We start from the raw sequence: 18905 nt of genomic DNA, 5'->3' as shown, positions 1-18905 counted from the left end.
ATTACAGGATATGAAACAAGAGCTCACTGACCTGGGAGATAGGACTGAAAATCTTGAGAACAACTGCAAGAACTAGTGGCCTCCCGTAACAACCTTTCTTATTGCCCATGAATCAACGATAGCAGAGGTCACAATCCTAAAAGAAAAACTAGCAGAATAGGAGGATCACTTCAGACGTAACAACCTCAAGCTAAAGGGAATCCTGGAGTCGGTATCTATCCCCTTCTGAGCTCTTAGAGTTCATAATGTCCCTGTTATGGAAACCATTACCATCTTCCACAGAGCCTGATGTTCTCATCGATAGAATTCATCACCTCCCTAAATTTCGTAATTCATCTACCGCTACTCCAAGGGATACCTGTACTCTGTATACTTTTCCATGTTAAAGATGCAATTATTCAGGTTGCCAGGACTGATTCAAATCCTGCACTACTTGGTCAGGTGCAACTCTTTACTAACTTTTTGGTGGTTATTATCCATACCGATGGGGGTTTCCAGTTAAGCTTCTTATATGCAGAAATGGTTTAACTTACATGGCTTACTCCCTGGAAGCCGGGTTTACACCCTTGGAAGAATGGAACATTCTTCACTGAGTCTGCTTCCAAGTTGCAGTCTCTGATAGTCTCGGAGTGGTCTATGGTTGGGTAAGATCGTATGGACTATGATGATACCAGATACAGTATATATCCAACTAGGACTCAGTAACCCTATTGCACTCCATAGTCCAGGGATGTTTATGAAATAGCTCACGGTTTAAATAATTTATTGCTCTTTTCATAAGGTAGATTTGTTGTAAGTTTATTAATTCTATATATTCCACAATGTTATGCTGTATAGCATACACTATTGTATCATATTATTGAAACATCGCTTATTGTGTCAATGTTTATCATGATGTTTTTTTTTAATGATAATTGTCTATTTCTGACTCTGTGGTGTAGTACTGCTGCATGGGTTAGGCTGTTTCTAGGCCACCCTTCCTCACCCCATGTTTACTATGTTGCTACATTTAAGCCCCTGTGGCAAATGCTTCTGCCCGATATACTGCCATTGTTTGTTTATATTTCTCTAGCATCCATAAGGGATATTGGGGAATCTAGTACGATGGGGTATAGACGGGGTCCAAAGGAGCAAGTGCACTTTAAATTTCTTCAACTGGGTGTGCTGGCTCCTCCCCTCTATGTCCCCTCCCACAGGCAGTTTAGAAAAAAAACTCCCTTCAGGAGAGGATGCACATCTCTGAGCTCCAGAGAGTTTTCTTCAAATTATTTTTTTCTGTTTGTCATTTTTGGTATGCTGTCTGGGCAACTCCATAACTGCACCGTGGGAGTTGGGGTAAGGGGGGGGTGGGGGGTCACCGGCCTTACTAGGTGCAGAGCCACTTCCCCGCTGCAGGACCACCATCCTGATGGGTTGTTGTTCAGCGGTGCACTGCGCCTTGGCTGTCACAGCCGCAGCATGCCGCACACCCCTAATGCTGCCTAAAGGTGACATCGGTGGTGAGTACAAACCAGGGGCCCCACTAGGGGGGTCCCCCAGTTCAAAGTGCGGCTGACCATGGGCGCGGCGCACGGGACCCTCCTGGGGGGGTCTCGCTAAGATCCCCCGTGTGGAACTGGCACAAAAGGCTTGACTAGCACTTGTTTTGATGATTTGAGCTAAAAAGGAGACTTTGCCAGTATAATATATTAGTGTAATTCCAGCGCCACTGGAGGGGTGGAGCTACATCAGAGCGGGACCTGAGGCATTTTGGCACCTTCCTCTGCTTACTGCAGCCATATACAGCTCACACAGTGCTTACTGATTCCTCAGCCAGGGTGTAGCAAAGGGAGAGAGCCGCTTGTGTACACTATTTGGATCCTACTTAGGACAAAAATTGTTAGTGTTTACTGTGTTGTAGGGAGCTGACAGCCTCATTGGGCTGTGCAGCTCAGGGTGTGCTGGTGTCCTCTCTCTCTCTGTCTCCTCTCACACACAGTAGGGCAGACTTACAATATAACTGTCTGTGTGTATGTGTATGTTTTGTGCTTACTGTGAAACATGGGTGTCACGATCCGGGTATCTGGACGCCATTTCTTACCCATCAGATGCCTCCTAAGGCTGGCTCAGCGCTCCAGGACCGGATCCCATCTGTTATCCTAATGTTCACATTCCTGCATCCTCTCCTGTCTCTCTGAGACGCTGTCACAGTAACGCCTTATTACATCTGGCATGGCGTCTCCCGCGGCCTCCGCCGCCGTCCCTGAGCTTCTGCATGCAGAGTGTCAGAGTGGCGATTACGTCAGCCGCGGCCTCCGCTGTGTCCGCGTGGTTGGATGTGCACTTGTCAGCCTGGCGTCTCCTGTCTCCAGTGGCCGGCGCCGCCATTACTGTTTTCATTACCACATGGATTACAAACCAAACTTCCCTCCAAGTGTCTGCATGGGCGCAGCCATCTTGGATTCTGTCAGCTGATCATTTCCTCCAATCTGTTGTCAGTATTGTTAATCTGCATAATTGCCTAGCCAATCCCTTCCTTGCTGCAGGTATAAATACACTGTGCCTGAGCAAGGAAGGCGTCAGTGCTTTGGTTGTCAAACCTAGTTCCTGTTTGTCTCTCTCCTGTGATTGTCTTCCAGGTTCCAGCTCCTGTCTCAAGACTTCCACCATAGAGACCCGCACCAGCATTCCACCTGCGGTGTAGCCTGACTCTCCAACCCATTGTGGATTCATCTGTTTCCAGCTACAGCATTACCTGCTTCCAGCTCAGCTTCCAGCAGAGTACAGCTTCTCTTAAAGGGCCGGTGTCCTTTCTACACTTTACCACTCTCCACCGGTATTATTATTTATCCGCTCTCAAGTTCTACATTTCAGTTCATATTTCATCGCTCCCAAGTTCATTTATTATTTAACTGGTTCCAGCCAGTATCCACTCCGTGCTAACAACAGTCTGGTTCCAGCCAGTATCCACAGCAGCTGTTTTATCTTCAGCAACCCAGCTTTTCCTGGAACACCAGCTGGCACAATCCTGGGTTATCTCCATTGCTACAGTCGGGCCTGGTAAGGACTTTCCATCTAGAAGATCATAAGAACTATCTCACACTACCAGTGCCCTGTGGCTCCTGCCATCCTGTAGTACCCAGGAACTGTATTTATTCTTTGCTGACTTTTACGTTTTCTTTTACTGCTGCTGTGTTGCGGAGTTGTCATAATAAACATCATTGACTTTTATCCAAGTTGTCGTGGTCACGCCTTCGGGCAGTTATTATTCATGTTACTTACATGTCCAGGGGTCTGATACAACCTCCCAGGTTCCGGTACATCTCAGCCCCTACAACTGAGGCTGCCTCCCGTCAGCTCAGGCCCTCAGTTGTGACAGTAAGCACTGACCTAATGAATCCAGCCGGAGACCAGGATCAAGCGGCCAGGCCGATGCAAGAACTGGCAGCCCGACTAGAACATCAGGAGGCTGCACAGGGCCACATCATCCGCTGTCTCCAGGATCTCTCTACTCGGCTGGATGGGATTCAGACAACTCTCCATGGATCAGGCGCGTCTGGTGCGTCAACCACAGTGACTCCAGCTATAACCCCACCCACCTTACCCATTTCTGCTCCACGTCTTCATCTTCCAACGCCAGCAAAATTTGACGGATCTCCAAGATTCTGCAGGGGATTTCTCAACCAGTGTGAGATTCAGTTTGAGCTACAACCTGGCAATTTTCCCAGTGACCGTACAAAAATTGCCTACATTATTTCTCTTCTCAGTGGCTCAGCCCTTGATTGGGCATCACCGTTATGGGAGAGGTCCGACACCCTGCTATCTTCCTACACTGCCTTCGTGTCAACATTCAGGCGCATCTTCGACGAGCCAGGCCGGGTAACCTCAGCTTCATCCGAGATTCTCCGTTTACGCCAGGGGTCACGTACTGTAGGACAATATCTGATACAGTTCCAGATCCTGGCATCCGAACTGGCATGGAACGACGATGCCCTGTATGCTGCATTCTGGCATGGTTTATCTGAGTGTATTAAAGACGAGTTAGCTACCAGAGACTTACCCTCCAAGTTAGATGAGCTAATCTCACTTTGTACAAAAGTTGACTTACGTTTCAGAGAGAGAGCAACTGAGCGTGGAAGATCATCTGCTCCAAAATCTTCTGCTCCTCCTCCTCGCCAACTGTCACCAACTAAAGATGAGCCCATGCAAATTGGCCGTTCCCGTTTAACTCCTGCTGAGCGCCGAAGACGTCTCTCCGAGTCTCTCTGTCTTTATTGTGCAGCTCCGTCTCACACCATTAATGCCTGTCCCAAACGTCCGGGAAACTCCAAATCCTAGCTCGCCAAGGAGAGGGCCGGCTAGGAGTAATGATCTCCTCTCCATCTCCTCAAGATTGTAATCTCCCAGTCTCGCTTCAAGTTGCTCAACGTTATCGGAACGTCATTGCCCTCCTTGATTCCGGAGCAGCTGGGAACTTTATTACCGAAGCCTATGTTAAACGGTGGTCCCTACCCACCGAGAGACTTCCTTCGTCCATTTCTTTAACTGCCGTGGATGGCAGCAAAATTTTTGATGCAGTTATTTCTTTAAGGACTCTACCAGTTCGTCTGAGAGTGGGAGTTCTTCATTCCGAACTTATTTCTTTTTTAGTGATTCCAAGAGCCACACATCCTGTGGTCCTGGGCCTTCCATGGCTCCGTCTTCACAACCCTACAATTGATTGGACGACTACGCAAATCCTGGCATGGGGTTCCTCCTGTGCTGAGACATGTTTGTTTAAAGTATTGCCTGTCTGTTCTTCCTCCCCCAGGTCGTCTGATGTTCCACCTCCTCCATATCAAGATTTCACGGATGTGTTCAGTAAAGCTTCTGCTGATATCCTTCCTCCTCATAGAGAATGGGACTGTCCGATTGATCTCGTTCCAGGGAAGGTTCCACCTCGAGGCCGAACTTATCCGTTGTCTCTGCCTGAGACGCATTCTATGGAGGAATATATTAAAGAGAACCTAGCAAAGGGGTTCATTCGACCTTCTTCTTCTCCAGCCGGCGCAGGCTTCTTTTTTGTAAAAAAGAAAGATGGTGGTCTGCGGCCGTGCATCGACTACAGAGGTTTGAACGACATTACCATCAAGAACCGTTATCCTTTACCCCTGATTACTGAGCTCTTTGACAGAGTTAGCGGAGCTACCATCTTTACAAAGCTGGACTTGCGAGGTGCATACAATCTCATCCGGATCCGTGAGGGTGACGAGTGGAAGACCGCCTTTAACACCCGTGACGGACATTATGAGTACCTCGTCATGCCCTTCGGATTGAGCAATGCTCCAGCTGTCTTCCAGCATTTTGTCAATGAGATCTTCAGAGACATTCTATACCGTCATGTCGTGGTCTATCTAGACGATATCCTCATTTTTGCCAACGATTTAGAGGAACATCGTTTTTGGGTTAAAGAGGTTCTGTCCCGTCTCCGTGTCAATCATCTCTATTGCAAATTAGAAAAATGCGTCTTTGAAGTCAAGTCCATTCCGTTTCTAGGGTACATTGTGTCCGGTTCCGGACTAGAGATGGATCCTGAGAAACTACAAGCAATCCAAAATTGGCCGGTACCCTTAACCCTCAAAGGGGTCCAGAGGTTCTTAGGGTTCGCCAACTATTACCGAAAGTTTATACGAGACTTTTCCACCATTGTGGCACCTATTACTGCTTTCACTAAGAAGGGTGCTAACCCGTCCAAGTGGTCTGAAGAAGCCATGCAAGCATTTCATCTTTTAAAACAAAGGTTCATCTCTGCGCCTGTTCTGAAACAGCCTGACATCGACTCTCCTTTCATCTTAGAGGTGGATGCCTCCTCCGTTGGAGTAGGAGCGGTGTTATCTCAGAGGGCTAAAGATGGCCATTTACACCCTTGCAGTTTCTTCTCCCGGAAGTTCTCCCCAGCTGAGCGCAACTATGCCATTGGCGACCAGGAGTTGCTAGCCATCAAGCTCGCTCTAGAAGAGTGGAGGTATCTGTTGGAGGGAGCTTCTCATTCAATCACCATACTTACAGACCACAAGAACCTTTTATACCTGAAGGGCGCACAATGTCTCAACCCTCGTCAGTCCAGATGGGCACTTTTCTTTTCCAGGTTCGACTTTAAACTCCAGTTCTGTCCGGGCTCTCAGAATCGCAAGGCCGATGCCCTTTCCCGCTCATGGGAGCAAGAAAATGAGTAACAGTCTTCAGACAAGCATCCTATTATAAATCCGTTGGCATTCTCCACGGTAGGGATGGACTCTACGCCCCCATCAGGGAAAAGTTTTGTGAAGCCGATGCTAAGGAAGAAGCTCATGCATTGGGCCCATGCTTCCCGTTTTGCCGGACATACAGGTATCCAAAAAACCCTGGAGTTTATCTCTAGGTCCTATTGGTGGCCAACTCTGAAAAAGGACGTCTTGGAGTTTATTGCATCTTGCCCAAAGTGTGCCCAACATAAAGTATCCCGCCAGTCGCCTGCGGGGCAACTGGTTCCACTATCCGTTCCCCGTCGACCATGGACCCACTTGTCGATGGATTTCATTACAGATTTACCCATGTGCAACAAGTTCAATACCATCTGGGTGGTAGTTGACCGGTTCACCAAGATGGCACACTTCATTCCTCTCACCGGTCTTCCGTCAGCTTCCAAGTTGGCTCAAGTATTCATACAAGAGATCTTCCGACTCCACGGTCTTCCTGAAGAAATTATCTCAGATCGAGGAGTTCAATTCACAGCCAAATTCTGGCGAAGTTTATGTCAAGTCCTTCAAGTCAAGCTAAAGTTTTCCACGGCTTACCATCCTCAGACCAATGGTCAAACCGAGAGGGTGAATCAGGACTTGGAGGCCTTCCTCCGCATCTATGTGTCCTCCTCTCAAGATGACTGGGTTCAATTACTTCCCTGGGCCGAGTTCTGTCATAACAACCAGTATCATTCTTCATCTGCTTCAACACCATTCTTCACTAACTTTGGATTCCACCCTAAAGTCCCTGAGTTCCAACCGCTTCCAGCAACTTCTGTTCCCGCAGTGGATATCACCTTGCATCAGTTTGCCAATATCTGGAAGAGCGTACGATCAGCTCTGCTCAAGGCATCGTTCAGGTACAAGAAGTTTGCGGATAAGAAGCGTCGAGCAGTTCCTGCTCTCAAGGTGGGTGATCGGGTATGGTTATCCACGAAGAATCTGAGGTTAAGAGTTCCCAGTATGAAGTTTGCACCTCGCTATATCGGTCCTTTCAAGATTGAACAAGTCATCAATCCTGTTGCTTACAGACTTCAGTTGCCTCCCTTCTTAAAAATACCCAGGACATTCCATGTTTCCCTGTTGAAACCGCTGATCTTGAATCGGTTTCATTCCTCACTTCCTCCAACTCCGAAAGTCCAAACTCAACGAGGCGTTGAGTATGAAGTGGCCAAGATCCTGGACTCACGTCACCGTTACGGTCAACTACAGTATCTTATTGACTGGAAGGGTTACGGCCCTGAGGAACGTTCATGGACCAATGCTTCTGATGTCCATGCTCCTGCCTTGGTCCGGAGATTCCATTCCAAGTTTCCTCAAAAGCCAAAGAAGTGTCCTGGGGCCACTCCTAAAGGGGGGGGTGCTGTCACGATCCGGGTATCTGGACGCCATTTCTTACCCATCAGATGCCTCCTAAGGCTGGCTCAGCGCTCCAGGACCGGATCCCATCTGTTATCCTAATGTTCACATTCCTGCATCCTCTCCTGTCTCTCTGAGACGCTGTCACAGTAACGCCTTATTACATCTGGCATGGCGTCTCCCGCGGCCTCCGCCGCCATCCCTGAGCTTCTGCATGCAGAGTGTCAGAGTGGCGATTACGTCAGCCGTGGCCTCCGCTGTGTCCGCGTGGTTGGATGTGCACTTGTCAGCCTGGCGTCTCCTGTCTCCAGTGGCCGGCGCCGCCATTACTGTTTTCATTACCACATGGATTACAAACCAAACTTCCCTCCAAGTGTCTGCATGGGCGCAGCCATCTTGGATTCTGTCAGCTGATCATTTCCTCCAATCTGTTGTCAGTATTGTTAATCTGCATAATTGCCTAGCCAATCCCTTCCTTGCTGCAGGTATAAATACACTGTGCCTGAGCAAGGAAGGCGTCAGTGCTTTGGTTGTCAAACCTAGTTCCTGTTTGTCTCTCTCCTGTGATTGTCTTCCAGGTTCCAGCTCCTGTCTCAAGACTTCCACCATAGAGACCCGCACCAGCATTCCACCTGCGGTGTAGCCTGACTCTCCAACCCATTGTGGATTCATCTGTTTCCAGCTACAGCATTACCTGCTTCCAGCTCAGCTTCCAGCAGAGTACAGCTTCTCTTAAAGGGCCGGTGTCCTTTCTACACTTTACCACTCTCCACCGGTATTATTATTTCTCCGCTCTCAAGTTCTACATTTCAGTTCATATTTCATCGCTCCCAAGTTCATTTATTATTTAACTGGTTCCAGCCAGTATCCACTCCGTGCTAACAACAGTCTGGTTCCAGCCAGTATCCACAGCAGCTGTTTTATCTTCAGCAACCCAGCTTTTCCTGGAACACCAGCTGGCACAATCCTGGGTTATCTCCATTGCTACAGTCGGGCCTGGTAAGGACTTTCCATCTAGAAGATCATAAGAACTATCTCACACTACCAGTGCCCTGTGGCTCCTGCCATCCTGTAGTACCCAGGAACTGTATTTATTCTTTGCTGACTTTTACGTTTTCTTTTACTGCTGCTGTGTTGCGGAGTTGTCATAATAAACATCATTGACTTTTATCCAAGTTGTCGTGGTCACGCCTTCGGGCAGTTATTATTCATGTTACTTACATGTCCAGGGGTCTGATACAACCTCCCAGGTTCCGGTACATCTCAGCCCCTACAACTGAGGCTGATTCCCGTCAGCTCAGGCCCTCAGTTGTGACAATGGGTAAACACAAGCTGTGGAGTGTATGTCACACTAGATTCTCTCCATTATCTACTGATTCTGTTTAATGTGAACAATGCAGTCAATCTTCACAAATAAGTGAAGGGACTGGGGGAGGGGGTCCAGAACCCCACTGGTTAGGGTCTCTTAAGACTATGATGTCAGATATGTCATCCCAGCTCACTGCTAATGTGCAGAAGACTCAGCTACTACAACAAGCTGTTGCAGATTTAGCTGATAGGGCAAATGCACAGACCCCCTCTCTCATGCAGGGCCACAGAAGCATGGTTTACCTGCTACAGAGAGGATGGGGATGACCTGTATCCCATTAGTGGGGATCCCGATTCTGCTCAGGGTATAGAACCCCTAATTCTGGCTATAAGGGACGTATTAAAGCTCACTCTAGAGGAAGCTGTGTCACAGCAGTCGTTTTTTCTTTGTACAAAACAAGCCTAATGTCACTTTCCCTGACTCTACAGAGTTAGATGACCTATACAAGCAGACTTGGAAAAATCCAGTCAAAAAATTCCAAGTGTCCAAAAAGATTTTGCGCACTTTCCCATTTGCTCCTGAACATTTCTTGCCTGTCTAAAATGTAAAAGTTGACAATATTTAAAAACCAGTGCAATTTTTTATGTAACTGACCGCAACTCTGATGAGGAGAAGTGTGGCACTGTACCTTAAATGAACACATCACAAGTGTACTGTGCTCCAACCCGCAAAACATTTAATAAAAAGAAAAGGGGAAAACAGATACAGAATGCAGTAACAATTGATTAAACAATAAACACAAATATGCAGAGAAATGCAAGTACAGTATAACACACCAACAAGGACTTATAGGTAACAGACCAAATACATATGCAGGCGCCCCCTGGATCCAGGCCACAGTCATCAGCAGATAACCACAATGATTTGAGATAGGAGATCTAATGCTTACTGTGGCTTGTCCGATATTTATACAGCACTTCCAGCCCCCACTGTGCAGTGGGGGATGCACTGCTACAATTGGTCAGTAAAGTACACAGTTTCAAATCTTGATAGTCCATTGGTCCCATTCAATGGTATTGTCTTCAGGAATGTGACTGTTACTGTTCTCAAAGTTTCACCAGACAACTAGTTTCTGTATACCTAATTACTTATTCATTATTATGTTCACATATCTGATACTTGCTAATATCTTGCGAATGCCACATGCTATGGTCTTTTTGCTACGACCGGATTTTAGCTAATGAACTGATGGTCATTTTGATACCAGACATGGGGAGATAATATGTCCCTGTGTGTTTTTATAAGCGTTATTGCGCAATTGTCACGGTTACACATGTGTTACAATATATATATAAATGGTGTGTTGGGTAGATGGTGCCTATATGTATATTATCTGTAAGTAAGAAATATTTTCTATGTGTTACAGTATGATATTTATTAACAAATGCATCTTCTACCGTAATGTGTACAGTAACTCGCCGATACGGTCATTCGCACCCAACCGTATTACCTATAGTATGCGTATTTGATGCATGCGTCATAGACGCATTCATTAGTAAATGCCATAGTGTATTCTGAATATCGAAATATGCAATTTGACTTTGACCCAAAACTATCACATAAATTTCATAATTCATATTTTATAATACGTACACACAACATTTGAGTAAGTACCTTAGAAGAATTGTAGATGGGAATATATCTATTATTGTACAACCTAGTGGGATAGGTAAAGCATGTATGTATGGGTGTGTGTTTGAGTGGAGTGTATCATCGTACCATAATAAGTCTTGATTCTACAAAAGCTTCAAGGTCTGCAAAGTATTCATTTAGTCCTTCTCATCCCATATTAAGGGTCTGTAGATGTACCATCAAAACATACCAAGCTTTTTTACAAAAGGGGCATTTCTAACTGCCCTCATCTTGTTTAGCTTATTAATAAATGGGGAAGCATATTTACCCGATGATACATTTGGGGAGATGTATGTGTATGCCATTATGTGTGGATAATGTTCCTGCATCGGCTATGTGTATAATTAACTGGAGATTACAGAAAAGAGGGTAAGATAACCTATATATACACTCAGCGGGTATGTAAGGCCCATGGGTAAGTCGTGAGTGTGCATCCAACCTATGAAGGATATTTAGGAAGTCCAACTCCAGGCATTGTTGAGACGACAATCAGTGGCACAGAGAGGGGGAAGAAAACAGTGCATACAAATATTGGCATTTACATGGTATCCCTTATCTGATCACCACTTCCACTTCAGGGTTATAGACTAGGTCTTCTTCTACAGTACTGCTTCTCCTTAAGCTCGTTAAATTTGTGCTAACATCTTCCGGTCTCTCACACCTACTTTTTCTCTGGTTTATCACCTGAACACATTTTATCACCAAACCGATAATAATGGTGACACCACAGAGACATAGGAGCAGCTTCAATATGCTGGATGTGTCATTGTCTGATTGTTCCATATTATCTCCAAATTTCCTGGTTTCTGGGAATTGGTGAAATCTAAACATATCAGGGATTTATCTACATGGTATTGGGGTTTTAGGCTAGGAGATCTAGATATATTATATTTCCTGTCCACCGGTCTCCCCCCATGTAACTCAACTACCTCATCTAACGTTTATGGGTATGGCAATAAGCCTACATTATTTTGTCCTTGAGGTACCTGTGAGCACACCCAACATTCTATTTGGTTTAAGACCTTACCCACTAGTGAGTGGTAATCACTCAAGGGATGTCTGTCAAATTCTGCCTTATTGCTAGACTGACATCTTTGGATGCACTCATCTTCAATTATAGGGTCACAATACTTACAAATACAGTATTCATCAGACAATAACCCCTCACATTGTCTACGAACTCCGTACTCTCCAAACCTCTTACTCCTGCTTTGAGCAAAGTATCAGACTGTGCCTGGGATTCTATCAAGACATCGCCATTTCCTGAAGAGCCTGTCCCAAGCCCCCACTCTATTCTTTCTGAACCTTCGCAGAAATAAGCAGTCCTGGGAAAAATAAAGGCAAACACTAAAAACATAGGAAAAGAGAAACATTGGCCCTCATTCCGAGTTGTTCGCTCGTTCTTTTTCATCGCATCGCAGTGAAAATCCGCTTAGTACGCATGCGCAAAGTTCGCACTGCGACTGCGCCAAGTAACTTTACTATGAAGAAAGTATTTTTACTCACGGCTTTTTCTTCGCTCCGGCGATCGTAATGTGATTGACAGGAAATGGGTGTTACTGGGCGGAAACACGGCGTTTCAGGGGCGTGTGGCTGAAAACGCTACCGTTTCCGGAAAAAACGCAGGAGTGGCCGGAGAAACGGTGGGAGTGCCTGGGCGAACGCTGGGTGTGTTTGTGACGTCAACCAGGAACGACAAGCACTGAAATGATCGCACAGGCAGAGTAAGTCTGGAGCTACTCAGAAACTGCTAAGTAGTAAGTAATCGCAATATTGCGAATACATCGGTCGCAATTTTAAGAAGCTAAGATTCACTCCCAGTAGGCGGCGGCTTAGCGTGTGTAACTCTGCTAAATTCGCCTTGCGACCGATCAACTCGGAATGAGGGCCATTGATTTCCGACGATCTTCCATCTCTCAACCAAAAATCCTGTGTGACAACTTAATACGCTTGGGGGGGTAAAATGTCCACTGTTATCGCCTCTCAGTTCTCCCGGAATAGGTTCTCTAGTGATATCTCCTCCGTTTCAGTTATTTCCCGAGCTTCTTCTGGGTTACTGGCTTTCTTGCAATGCGATGAATGGACCCAAGTCTCTCTCTCTGCTGCCTTCAATGAAGTGGTGCTGGTCAACAAAACTTGGTATGGTCCCTCCCAATGGTCTATCAAACAACCTGAGCATAAAAACATTTCGAATCAGCACATAGTCCCCTGGTTCAATATCATGGCAGTTTGAACTTGGCATATCTGGAATCAACAGTTTTAAGTTCTTTTGCTGTTCTCTCAAGTAGTAATTCATTTTTTTATGAGGTATTGAACTGTCACCTCATTGTGGCATTTCAAATCATCCTGAGGGTCTATCATCAAATGGGTTACCTTACAAAAATAATTTCAAAAGGTGATAAATTGAGAGGAGCCCTGGGAGTGGTCCTGATGCTATACAACACCAGTGGCAGTGCCTCTGGCCACAGAAGTCCAGTTTTAGTCATCACTTTGCTTTTGATAGTACTATTCACTCTGTCCACCTTTGCACTGGCTATCAATCCCCAGGAGTTTGCACATGACCTGAAAGACCTCTCCCGTGGAGTGGGTACCCCTATCACTTTCAATAATCCTAGGGAAACCATATCTACATACAAATTCTTGCACTATTTTCTTGGCAGTAAAGACAGCGGTGTTAGAGGCAGCTGGGAATGCCTCTACCTAATTGGAAAACATATCAATACAAACTAACACATATTTTAAGTTTCTACATGGTGGTAGCTGTATAAAGTCAATTTGTATTACCTGAAAAGGACCATCTGTAGGAGGGATATGGGATGGCTCTGTAGGTACTGCCTTACCAATGTTCTTCCTCAGGCAAGTAAGACATGGCATGGCTTTCCTGCTCACCTGAGAAGAGAATCCTGGTGCACTCCAGTAGGCTCTCACTAGTCTGCACATTCCTTCCTTGACCAGGTAAGTCAGACCATGTGCTGCTTCAGCTAGGCTGGGGGGATATGCTTTGGGAGCCACTGGCTTACCTTGTCCATCTCTCCAGAGTCCAGATGACTCTTGACCATATTCCTTGCTTCAAGACTGGCTTTTCCTGTGGGGAACACAAATTTTGCATTTCAATTAATTTCTGGGTGTTCGAAGGCAGGTCCAGGTATACTGTACACCTCTATAGGAGAAGGCAAAAAGATACTGTCTGTCAGGGTGAAGTGGGACAGAAAAGAAAGCAGAACAGAAGTCAATTACAGTAAAGTGGGTAGAATGAGGAGGAATTTGCATTAGGATGACAGCTGGATTAGGCACTACGGGGAATTGGCTCTCAACTACTTTGTTTGCCCCCCCTTAAATCCTGCACTAGCCTGAAGGCGCTGTGCAGTGCAGATGGAGAATGCAGGATGAGAACCGGAACCGGCAGTGACAGCCGGGTCAGGCGCACACGTGAGAGCGCGCGTGTGAGAGAGGGGTGAGCGTGGAATGAGTGGGGCTGCCGTGAGGGGGGTGACGGATCGGCCCGAGGAGCTGCCGTGAGAGGGGGTGCCGGATCAGCCCAAGGTTTTGGGATCCAGTGAGAGTGGAGACAGAGAGGGGGGTCGGAGCGGAGCGCAGCAAATGAAACAGCTTCTGCTGCCGCTCTCAGTGAAAAAAAAGAGAGTGTGTAAAAAGGAATAAAATAAAATAAAAAAAGTGTATTAAAGGCTTTTTTGAGTGAGTGAGGGGCAGAGAGTAGTGTGTGACTGAGGGGCTGATAATTGTGTGTGCAAGAGAGGGGCTGAGATTACTGTGTGTGTGTGAGGTTGAGACTAGTGTGTGAGCAAGGGGCTGAGTTTGGAGTGTGTGTGAGGGGCAGAGTTATTGGGTGTGTAGGGTGCCTGTTATGTTTTGGTGTTTTGGTTTTGTTTCTGTGTGTGCACTTTTTGTGTGTGTACTAGGAATCTCCTAGGAATCTCCGGGGACGCTGCTGCATATTGTTTTCTTCACCACCCGCCTGTGGGGTCAGAACCCTCTACTGAGCTGCACAAGGGGACGAGGAAGTCGGCTGCCGCAGTCATCAGAGGAGAGGACAGAAGGGGACGGAGACTGCTGCCATTACAGCTGCTGCCACTGGAGGTACCTGGGACTACGAATGCATAAAAGCGAAGGAACAAGGACCGCACAAAGATAGATAAGTATTAGAGATGAGCGGGTTCGGTTTCTTTGAATCCGAACCCGCACGAACTTCACTTTTTTTTTCACGGGTCCGAGCGACTCGGATCTTCCCGCCTTGCTCGGTTAACCCGAGCGCGCCCGAACGTCATCATGACGCTGTCGGATTCTCGCGAGACTCGGATTCTATATAAGGAGCCGCGCGTCGCCGCCATTTTCACACGTGCATTGAGATTGATAGGGAGAGGACGTGGCTGGCGTCCTCTCCATTTAGATTAGATTTAGAAGAGAGAGAGAGAGAGAGATTGCTGTGATACTGTAGATTAGAAGAGAGTGCAGAGTGCAGACAGAGTTTAGTGACTGACGACCACAGTGACCAGTGACCACCAGAGACAGTGCAGTTGTTTGTTTTATTTAATATATCCGTTCTCTGCCTGAAAAAAACGATACACAGTCACACAGTGACTCAGTCTGTGTGCACTGCTCAGCCCAGTGTGCTGCACATCAATGTATTGTATATAAAGCTTATAACTGTGGGGGAGACTGGGGAGCACTGCAGGTTGTTATAGCAGGAGCCAGGAGTACATGATAAATAATATTATATTAAAATTAAACAGTGCACACTTTTGCTGCAGGAGTGCCACTGCCAGTGTGACTAGTGGTGACCAGTGCCTGACCACCAGTATATTAGTAGTATTGTATACTATCTCTTTATCAACCAGTCTATATTAGCAGCAGACACAGTACAGTGCGGTAGTTCACGGCTGTGGCTACCTCTGTGTCGGCACTCGGCAGGCAGTCCGTCCATCCATAATTGTATTATATACCACCTAACCGTGGTTTTTTTTTTCTTTCTTTATACCGTCGTCATACTAGTTGTTACGAGTATACTACTATCTCTTTATCAACCAGTGTACAGTGCGGTAGTTCACGGCTGTGGCTACCTCTGTGTCGGAACTCGGCAGGCAGTCCGTCCATCCATAATTGTATTATAATATATACCACCTAACCGTGGTTTTTTTTTCGTTCTTTATACCGTCGTCATACTAGTTGTTACGAGTATACTACTATCTCTTTATCAACCAGTGTACAGTGCGGTAGTTCACGGCTGTGGCTACCTCTGTGTCGGAACTCGGCAGGCAGTCCGTCCATCCATAATTGTATTATAATATATACCACCTAACCGTGGTTTTTTTTTTCGTTCTTTATACCGTCGTCATACTAGTTGTTACGAGTATACTACTATCTCTTTATCAACCAGTGTACAGTGCGGTAGTTCACGGCTGTGGCTACCTCTGTGTCGGAACTCGGCAGGCAGTCCGTCCATCCATAATTGTATTATAATATATACCACCTAACCGTGGTTTTTTTTTCGTTCTTTATACCGTCGTCATACTAGTTGTTACGAGTATACTACTATCTCTTTATCAACCAGTGTACAGTGCGGTAGTTCACGGCTGTGGCTACCTCTGTGTCGGCACTCGGCAGGCAGTCCGTCCAACCATAATTGTATTATATACCACCTAACCGTGGTTTTTTTTTCATTCTTTATACCGTCGTCATACTAGTTGTTACGAGTATACTACTATCTCTTTATCAACCAGTGTACAGTGCGGTAGTTCACGGCTGTGGCTACCTCTGTGTCGGCACTCGGCAGCCCGTCCATAATTGTATATACCAGTGACCTAACCGTGGTTTTTTTTTCTTTCTTTATACATACATACTAGTTACGAGTATACTATCTCTTTATCAACCAGTCTATATATTAGCAGCAGACACAGTACAGTGCGGTAGTTCACGGCTGTGGCTACCTCTGTGTCGGCACTCGGCAGCCCGTCCATAATTGTATATACCACCTAACCGTGGTTTTTTTTTCTTTCTTTATACATACATACTAGTTACGAGTATACTATCTCTTTATCAACCAGTCTATATATTAGCAGCAGACACAGTACAGTGCGGTAGTTCACGGCTGTGGCTACCTCTGTGTCGGCACTCCGCAGCCCGTCCATAATTGTATATACCAGTGACCTAACCGTGGTTTTTTTTTCTTTCTTTATACATACATACTAGTTACGAGTATACTATCTCTTTATCAACCAGTCTATATATTAGCAGCAGACACAGTACAGTGCGGTAGTTCACGGCTGTGGCTACCTCTGTGTCGGCACTCGGCAGCCCGTCCATAATTGTATATACCAGTGACCTAACCGTGGTTTTTTTTTCTTTCTTTATACATACATACTAGTTACGAGTATACTATCTCTTTATCAACCAGTCTATATATTAGCAGCAGACACAGTACAGTGCGGTAGTTCACGGCTGTGGCTACCTCTGTGTCGACACTCGGCAGCCCGTCCATAATTGTATATACCACCTAACCGTGGTTTTTTTTCTTTCTTTATACATGATTGGGGAGGGTTTTTTTGGAAGGGACATCCTGCGTGACACTGCAGTGCCACTCCTAGATGGGCCCGGTGTTTGTGTCGGCCACTAGGGTCGCTAATCTTACTCACACAGTCAGCTACCTCATTGCGCCTCTTTTTTTCTTTGCGTCATGTGCTGTTTGGGGAGGGTTTTTTGGAAGGGCCATCCTGCGTGACACTGCAGTGCCACTCCTAGATGGGCCCGGTGTTTGTGTCGGCCACTAGGGTCGCTAATCTTACTCACACAGTCAGCTACCTCATTGCGCCTCTTTTTTTCTTTGCGTCATGTGCTGTTTGGGGAGGGTTTTTTGGAAGGGCCATCCTGCGTGACACTGCAGTGCCACTCCTAGATGGGCCCGGTGTTTGTGTCGGCCACTAGGGTCGCTAATCTTACTCACACAGCTACCTCATTGCGCCTCTTTTTTTCTTTGCGTCATGTGCTGTTTGGGGAGGGTTTTTTGGAAGGGACATCCTGCGTGACACTGCAGTGCCACTCCTAGATGGGCCCGGTGTTTGTGTCGGCCACTAGGGTCGCTTATCTTACTCACACAGCGACCTCGGTGCAAATTTTAGGACTAAAAATAATATTGTGAGGTGTGAGGTATTCAGAATAGACTGAAAATGAGTGTAAATTATGGTTTTTGAGGTTAATAATACTTTGGGATCAAAATGACCCCCAAATTCTATGATTTAAGCTGTTTTTTAGTGTTTTTGGAAAAAAACACCCGAATCCAAAACACACCCGAATCCGACAAAATAAATTCGGTGAGGTTTTGCCAAAACGCGGTCGAACCCAAAACACGGCCGCGGAACCGAACCCAAAACCAAAACACAAAACCCGAAAAATTTCAGGCGCTCATCTCTAATAAGTATAAGCCAACTTAATTATTGTCTTTTTTGCTTCTTTTTTCTTTGAGAGTAACAGGGTGTTAGACCTTACAAACAATATGGGGGGCTGTGATTGGGGATCTTACTCAGTGCATGTCGTGCATGATGTATGCACACCTGGAGCTACCAGCCCAGTGTGATTACATCTGCACGAGGTGTGTGCGAACGGTTGCCCTGGAAGCACAGGTAACTGATCTAGAGCAAACCGCTACGCGCCTGAGGGATATTCACAATCTCGAGTGAAGTTTAGATAGAACAGTGGAGGATTTGCGGGAGGGGTCACTGGTAGAAGAGGATGATCAGGTAGCTAGCTGGGTTACAGTTAGAAGGAAGAAAAAGAGGGGGAGGCTCGACATCTCTGAACTATCTAACCAGAACAAATTTGCACGACTGGACGAAGAATCGGAGGATGAAAGTGAGGAAATGATGGTGCCGGAGGGGACTGCTCCCTCTAGCATCCAGAGGACTGGGTAGATAGATTATTGGGAGGGGCTGGGAAAGACCCGGCGGTCTTGGTGCACCAATGACAAAGTTAGCGGAAGGTGGGATGTCCTTAAGAAAGACTATAAGGACTTAGGCAAGAAACTTAAGGCAAGAACATCTAAGGTAATATTCTCTGAAATATTACCCGTGCCACGTGCTAGTCCAGGGAGGCAGAGCAAGATTAGGGAGGTAAATATGTGGCTTAGGGATTGGTGCAGGACAGAGAGGTTTGTGTTAATGGAACACTGGGCGGACGTCTCAGTCAGGCGCCATCTCTTTTGGCGTGATGGATTGCACCTGAATGAGGAGGGGGCAGCGGTGCTGGGGGGAAGGATGGTTAGAATGTTGGAGGAGATTTTAAACTAGGAGCCTGGG

The 18905-nt window shown here is 46.3% G+C and overlaps 1 long non-coding RNA gene across 1 annotated transcript in view; it reads right to left on the bottom strand.

Moving 5' to 3' along the window:
* Positions 1 to 9664: 9664 nt before the first annotated feature.
* Positions 9665 to 18905, bottom strand: part of LOC135051083 (uncharacterized) — a 142480-nt gene continuing 133239 nt past the window's right edge. Inside the window, exons 2-3 of the long non-coding RNA XR_010242025.1 lie at positions 13384 to 13684; positions 9665 to 12770 (exon numbers count right to left, since the gene is read on the bottom strand). This is a non-coding gene — a long non-coding RNA (uncharacterized LOC135051083). The remainder of the gene's footprint in view (positions 12771 to 13383; positions 13685 to 18905) is intronic.

This window comes from Pseudophryne corroboree, chromosome 2 (genome assembly GCF_028390025.1).
Source record: "Pseudophryne corroboree isolate aPseCor3 chromosome 2, aPseCor3.hap2, whole genome shotgun sequence".
NCBI lineage: Eukaryota > Metazoa > Chordata > Amphibia > Anura > Myobatrachidae > Pseudophryne > Pseudophryne corroboree.
This window is presented reverse-complemented; position numbering and strand designations above follow the sequence as displayed.